The sequence below is a fragment of the Octopus bimaculoides genome, chromosome 20 (genome assembly GCF_001194135.2).
Source record: "Octopus bimaculoides isolate UCB-OBI-ISO-001 chromosome 20, ASM119413v2, whole genome shotgun sequence".
Taxonomy (NCBI): Eukaryota; Metazoa; Mollusca; class Cephalopoda; order Octopoda; family Octopodidae; genus Octopus; species Octopus bimaculoides.
This window is the reverse complement of record NC_069000.1, coordinates 22098142-22105831: the sequence shown is the minus strand read 5'-3', so window position 1 is coordinate 22105831 and position 7690 is coordinate 22098142. Positions and strand designations below refer to the sequence as shown.

Below are 7690 nucleotides of genomic sequence, written 5' to 3'. Positions count from 1 at the left end.
TATATATAAAGCCATTATTTTAAATGTATATATGCCTTCTGCATCAAGGGGTCTTTTTGTGTATGCAAGCGTTGACACTTGTGAACACACATATTTATACATAAAAGTAACTTACATTTATATGAGCATATACATAAAGACACATCCGCTGATATATATATGTATATATATATATGTATATATACACACACACACATACATACATACATACATACATGTGCATCAAAAAGTTTCATATATATGTAGAAATGTTTGATGATGGATGGATAGATGGATGGTGTGTGTTTGTATGTATGTATTTATGTATGCACGTTTGCATAAGGATATATACATAACACTGTGTATAACTTAAGGAAACTTGTATATGTATATACTGGATATTTCTATATCTTCTCATACATGCCTCCCATGTTATGTATATATAAAAAAGTTTGTATGTACATGCCAATTGATTTTTGCATGTGTGTGTGTGTGTGTGTATCTCCGAATTTGATTCCTGCCCCTTTCCTTTTCCCTTCTTCAGTATCCTACTCCTGATCTTAACAGGTGATCCCTTTGTTACTAGGGACAAAGGACTCTAAAGATAAGTGAGACCTGAACTTCTATGATATTCTTATTTTCCTGCTCTTGTAATACCAGATCTCCTTGCATCTATCCACCTCTCTCTCTCTCTCTCTCTCTCTCTCTCTGTTCAGAGTTTCTTTCTTTGAGGATGCTTCTACATAGTCACTTGGCTTGCAAGAAATAGCAGGCAATTAATACAGGCAGGATGACTGTGATCTGTGCTCTGGATCACCTTTATTCGTAAGTCCCTTTGATGCAAGTTGACTTGGAAGTAAACAATTTCTTCAAGCCAATGAGGAATCCTCTACATGGTCACTTGATCTGCTAGAAAATGCAGTCAAAATCTCCCTCGTATCACAACTCTGTTGTCTTTAAAAAGGAAGAACGCATTGATAAGCCTCTGATCATGGAACTGTCTGCTCTATCAGTGCTGATCTGAGGCTAAACAATAACTTTCCCTTCTCTCTCTTCCTTGTTTCCTTTCCTGTTAAGTTTTTGAGACCACTAAAGAGTGTCAGGCTATTTAATCTAATCACTAGATGAATTACTCTCAAATTATCTCAAATTAAATTTCTTTTGTTAATTTTCTTTCTTTTTTTTATATTTAATTGCTTTTTGTCCCTTTCTAGTTTTCCTAAATTATTCTAGAATGACCCTATGTAAACAACTGACAAATGTTTTAAAGGCTTCCAAAGAATTTCCACACAATCTCTCAAGACATTTCTGCCATTTTATGTTCAGCGTGTATTGTTCTTCTAAGGCAGTTATTTTGCTTGTTACTTGGCTTGTAACTTGTCTTGCCTGTCTACTTTGATGTGATTTGTATTCATTCCAGTTTCAGACTTTTCATCCTTTCTAGGAAGACAAAGTCTATGGGATGCTTCGGCACACTAAAGAAATTTGGCTCAGTTTCCTGAAATAAGAAAAGAATGACTTAGGATGTTATTATTTTAAACTAATATGTGCATGTGTATGTGTGTGTATATATATATATATATATATATATATATATTAGAAAAAGTAATAAGGTACTCAGATATCTGGATGGTTGTACATTTACAGATTTTTATTAATATGTCACATGTTTTATAAATATTAGCGCTTGCACTTATTCTTGTAGGGTTTTCAAAATCCTACAAGAATAGGTGCAAGCACTAAAACATGACATATTAATAAAAATCTGTAAATGTACAACCATCCAGATATCTGAGTACCTTATTATTTTTTCTAATATATAATTCCTGTACATCACCTCCAAACCTTCCAATATATATAATTCTGTAAATAATACTTATTTTATAAGCTTGAAGCTTGTCTGCCATTGCTGTATATTGACTAAAGAAACTAGTCTAATATTGAGGCATATAAGCCCTCAATATCAAGGGCTTATATGCTGCAATACTAGACTATTTACCTTAGTCAGTGCATGGTGATCGCTTATAAAAAAATATTATTATTTACAGAATATATATATACACACACATATATATATTCTTGGAGAAAGCAGCCCTTTTTTTTTCTTTCTAATACAAAATGTGATGGCCTTATAGATGGGTTAGTTATCTTATAAGAGTTAATGAACACTATTTTAAACATACACACAGCCTGGTCCTTAATGGCAGCAACAGGAGGTTGTGATAGGCATAGAATACTTAAGAGTCTTAGTTATCTCAAAGTAGTTAATTAACATAATTATTTCAGATTTAATAGCCTCATCTTTAGGAATTAAATATTTTTGTAATATTTCCATCTAGACTTGTTTCAGTTGGTTTGTTCAGGGTTAAGACATTCTTGGATATGCAAATGATACCACACTGGGTTTGAACTAGAAATCCTTTATTTCCAAATTAAGGTCAATGTGTTCTTATTCACTCACAGTTCTACATATATATCCAGGAGTAAGGCACCTGATACTGAACAGTTATCAAGTTGACCGAAATGTAATACAGGCACAAATATTATAAAAATATTTCATCTATAAAGTTGACACTAACATTGTCTCTTTAGCATTTAGACTAGCCCTATCCGGCCCAAATATTTTTCCTATTTTATATTCAATCTGGCTAGATCCAGCCTCTCACATCGACATTACAATATCATTCTAAAAATAAAAAAATCATATTGAAATCTCAAGCTGTGAGACAATGCATGAGTAATTCAAGATAAAGTGACTATATAAACATAATGTTTGACAAAGTAATCAGAATGCTAAAGAGTTAACAACACATTGCAAACATTTAAAAGTTGTATTGTCAACTGGAACCATAGCGACCTGATACTCTTTTATGCTTCTTTTTTTTTTTCTTCTTTTTTTATTTATTTATTAAATGTCTTTTTAAAACACCCATCCATTGCTGAAACAGTAGTTCCAGGTGGTGCCCTCTTTTTTTTCCATCCCCCCCCAGTTCACTACTACAGTCTCACCCCATACCCCCTGCTCTGTCACCCCCACCCCAGTTTTATCTTTCTGTACTCAGCCATACTTTTGGATGTGTGACTGTGTGTGAATATTTCTTTTTCCTCTAGGCATGTGTGTTTCCATACTTGCATCTGTATGTGTGTGTGTGTGTATGTGAGAAAGAGAGAGAGAGAGTATACCTCAAGTCTCTGACCCATCTGATTCCATTTGTTTGTACATATGATAAATAAACTGTTTTCAACACTTCACATCTTCTTTGTTCATTTCTTCCAACTTCCCTCCCCTATGCCTGATGAAGCAACCCTATTGGCATTCAATCTCATCAGTAGCTTTGGTCAATATGGATAACACCACTCTCTTGCAATGCTTTCTTCATTATTCAGCATTAAAGAAAATAAGCCTGTCTTTATCCAGTATTTTCTAATAGGTTAAATTACTATTGAATGGGATTTACAAAAATCAACACTATGCGATGAAGATGTACCACAGTGATGGAACTATGAAAATAATAATAAAAACAATTGATCACATCATTTCTTGCTGCCCAGTTTTTGCAAAAGTCAGTGTGTATGTGTGTCTATATATATATATATATTCTTACAGATATAGGGTAAAACTTAATAATTAATTAATAATTAGTAATTTTACCAAGTAGTTTGGTGTGTTAAAAAACCATTATTCGGTAAAAGTTATATAAATTAAAATTAGGGTTCAGCAAGAATTGCTTCACCTCACACCGAAAATTAGAAATAGCAGTCAAAACTACTATTTCTCTACCAAAATATAACTCCCAGGCAGACAAATACTCACAACTACAAAGGCAAAAAAGAAAAAATAACGAATTCACCCGGCTTTGATTAACTGCGTACGCGTTTCAGGATTAAAGAGGTGTAAATCATATTACCCGAACTTATTTCCTTCGTCAGTACAGTATTTCAAAATTATAAATCCAAGAATGCTAATAAAATAATTTATATATATATATATATAGATGCTTTGCTTACAGCCATATCACATCGACTGTACCAGTTCACATCTGATCACTGAAGTTAAGTAATGTTGGGCCTAGATAGTACTTAAGGTGGGTGACTGCTTGGGAAACATAGGGGCTGTAAGCATCTCACTTTTACCAAGGTGGTATCCCAGCATGGCTGCAGTAAAATTATTGAAACAAGTAAAAAGATTAAAGGTTATGTATTTACACACACTTCTGTGTAATATAGATATGTATGTATGAGGGGTTGGTGAAAAGTTCCTGGCTTTAAAGGTATTGTGAAAGGCCTGGTTGGAGACCCAACCTTCCGAGTTCTTTTATGGGGCTTAGAAGAACTGAAGGAGTACTACATAAAGTATGTGAATCTGAGAGAGGAATATGTTGAATACAATCATAATTAACTGATCCTCCTGTATTTTCTTTTATCTAAAACCAGGAACTTTTCTGCACTCCCTCATATATATGTGTATGTGTGCATAGATATCACTTGGCACTTGTGTCCATTTGATAATATGCCAACACTTCAACAAAACCTGAGAATTACACATCTGATATATGACAGTAATGATCTACTTACAGAAACCTGGGATATGACTGTCTAGATCAGTTCTCAAACACAGACACATTGACTTCAACAGGGCCTTTCGTTGAAAATCTATCAAAGCCTGAAATCTATGTAATAATTATTACACTGTAAGGCAGCGAACTGGCAGAATCATTAGCACACAGTCAAAATGCTTAGTAGTATTTTGTTTGTCTTTATATTCTGAGTTCAAATTCTGCCAAGCTCGACTTTGCCTTATATCCTTTCGGGGTCGATAAAATAAGTACCAGTTGAGCCCTGGGATCAATGTAATCGAATTTAGTCCTTCCCCTGAAATAGCTGGCCCTGTTTCAAAATTTGAACTTACCTTACAAATAATGTCCCTGATAATGGATTGTAAAAGTCAGCAATGAGCATAGCAAGAAATTTAGTGTACAGGTAAGAGTTCACCAAAGATCAGTTCCTAGTACCCTCTTGTTAATCATAGTCTTCCAGGCCATAACAGGAATTTAAGACTGGAGCTCCTCTATGCTGATGACCTTGTTCTTATAGCTGAATAACTTCCAGCAAGATCTGTAATCAAATGGCTTTAGGGTTAATTTAGCAAAGACCAATGTCCTAGTAAATAGGGAAACAGACAAATTACTAATCCCTTCAGACCCTGCTTGAAATGTAGAAAAGATGGTAGAAATGTCATATGGTGTAACCCAGTGCAAGCAATGGGCACATAAAAGGTAGATCAGTATAATTGGAAGGTTAACAGAGAATATAGTCTTTGTGTGTGATAGATATACAGGTACAATAAACATGTATTGTATAGAAAACATACTTCCTCAAATGTCTGAGGGAATCCTTAGAAGTAGTAGAAAGCTTCTGTTGCCTAGGCGACCAGGTTAGCAGCAGAGGAGGATGCTCTGAAAGCATAGTTGCTAGAATAAGAACAGGCTGGGCAAAGTTCATAGTGTTACTACCTTTGTAGCTACAAAGGGTCTCTTCCTCAGAGTGAAAAGCAGACTGTATGATGTCTGTGTATGTACAGCTGTGCTACAGTGAAACATAGGCTGTGACTACAGAGGACATGCAAGGGCTTGAAAGGAATGAAGCCAGTAGGCCCCACTGGATGAGTAATGTCAGTGTGCATGTACAACAGAATGTAAATGTTTTAAAAGAAAATTTGGGTATAAGAAGCATCAGATATAGTGTACAAAAGAGAATACTGCATTAATATGATCGTGTGACACATTTGGATGAGGACAGCTGCATGAAGAAATGCTGATCTCTAATCATAGAGAGAACCTGTGGAAGGGGCAGACCCAAGAAGACATGAGATGAAGTGGTGAGAAATGATGTTGAGCCTCACAGAGGAGATGACATGTGACCAAGACTTCTGGCGATTTGCTGTGCTTTAAGACACATCCAGCTAAGTAAAATCACTGCTATCCATACATACAGACATACCTTTCACAGCCATTACTCCCCCTCCCCCATACACACATAAACTGTTCTCTCTCAAAACTCACCCACAACCCATCTTGCCAACAGGACTCTCCCTTATGCACCTCACCGGCTGCAGCCCCCCATCTCCCTCACATGTCTATCCACACACTCTCCATGCCATCACACATCTATCATAGACCCTGCCAGACTATGCAATTCACCGTGCAATGAGATTGAACTCACGTGACTTGACGACGACAGAGGAAGTCATGCCTACATAAAATTCTTTCTACTCTAGGCACAAGGCCCGAAATGCTTGGGGTGGGGACCAGTCGATTACATCAACCAGTATGCAACTGGTACTTAATTTATCGATTCCAAAAGGATGAAAGACAAAGTCGACCTTGGCGGAATTTGAACTCAGATCATAAAGACAGACGAAATACCACTAAGCATTTCGCCCAGTGTGCTAACGTTTCTTATTTATTTATTGCTCACAAAGGGCTAAACATGGAGGGGACAAACAAGGACGGACAAAGGGATTAAGTTGGTTGAATCGATCCCAGTGCGTAACTGGTACTTAATTTATCGACCCCAAAAGGATGAAAGACAAAGTCGACCACGGCGGAATTTGAACTCAGAACGTCCTGGCAGACGAAATACCGCTAAGCATTTCGCGCGGCGTGCTAACGTTTCTGCCAACTCTCTGCCTAACGTCTATAACAAATTTCCCTTCACAGCATTTGTATTTCACTTCAATACTGTTGTGTTAAACAGCCGATGGCCAATAAGTTACATGAGCGATAACTTTCTACAATCATACAACTAAAAAGTTAGCACCTCATCCCTGGTGGGATTCGAACCCACGACCTCTGGATTAGAAGTCCAGCGCGCTATCCCCTGCGCTACAGGGACTCAACGATTTTTAGCGTTAAATATTTAATTTTTATCTGGAAATTTTTGCGCAAGACACATTTTTACAGTTAATTTGTCAACAGAAACATCCCAAAAGGCTCTTACGTGTTGCTCACAGACCAACTTAGGTTTCTCATTGACTAATACGAAATTATTCCCAAGTAACACGATTCAATGTTTTGAAATGACTAGCGAGTTAATTGTCTCAAGTGATAAATTACGCGCTTCATTGCTATAAATGTCGCTTTTACATTTTAACGATACAAAAATAACTATTAGAGTTATGTCCCTTGTTGTACACTCTCCCATCTTCTGCCCTTCTAAAAACTTCAAACCCGTATTTGCTAGGGAGGTAACTCTTGTTATTTGTACGCTAGTAATTTTCCTTTACCACTTCATAGGATTTAAATGATGCTACACTTTGTATTGTTGGGTCAGCTGATTTCCCTTTCAGGCATTGTATGCGCACTTATATTGCTTCATTTTCTGTCACCGCGCGAAATTTCGAAATGGAATATAATGATCCCGGAATACAATGTTGAAAACAAAGATTCCCCGTAAATTCCAACGTAACATGAAATTTCATTAATACTTTCAACGAATTCCTGTTGTATATGCATCACATATGGATGTGTGTGGGTGGGTGTGAAGAGAGTTTGTTGGAGATTTGGCTGTTATTTCGGTACTCACATATTTTGTAAATACCTCTTCAAGTTTCATTTTCTAAAAAAAAAAACACTTTCGGTTGTAAAAAAAAAAAAGATAATTAACACTTTATTTTAATTTTTATCCGACAAATTGCGGTAATCTTCAAGTT

The 7690-nt window shown here is 36.1% G+C and overlaps 1 non-coding gene and 1 pseudogene across 1 annotated transcript; one reads left to right on the top strand and one right to left on the bottom strand.

Moving 5' to 3' along the window:
- The first annotated feature begins 3981 nt into the window (after window positions 1-3981).
- Window positions 3982-4101, top strand: LOC128250386 (5S ribosomal RNA; annotated as a pseudogene).
- Window positions 4102-6800: 2699 nt separating this feature from the next.
- Trnar-ucu (transfer RNA arginine (anticodon UCU)) lies at window positions 6801-6873 on the bottom strand. Its single transcript has one exon. It is a non-coding gene; the product is annotated as a tRNA-Arg (tRNA).
- Between the last annotated feature and the right edge of the window lie 817 nt (window positions 6874-7690).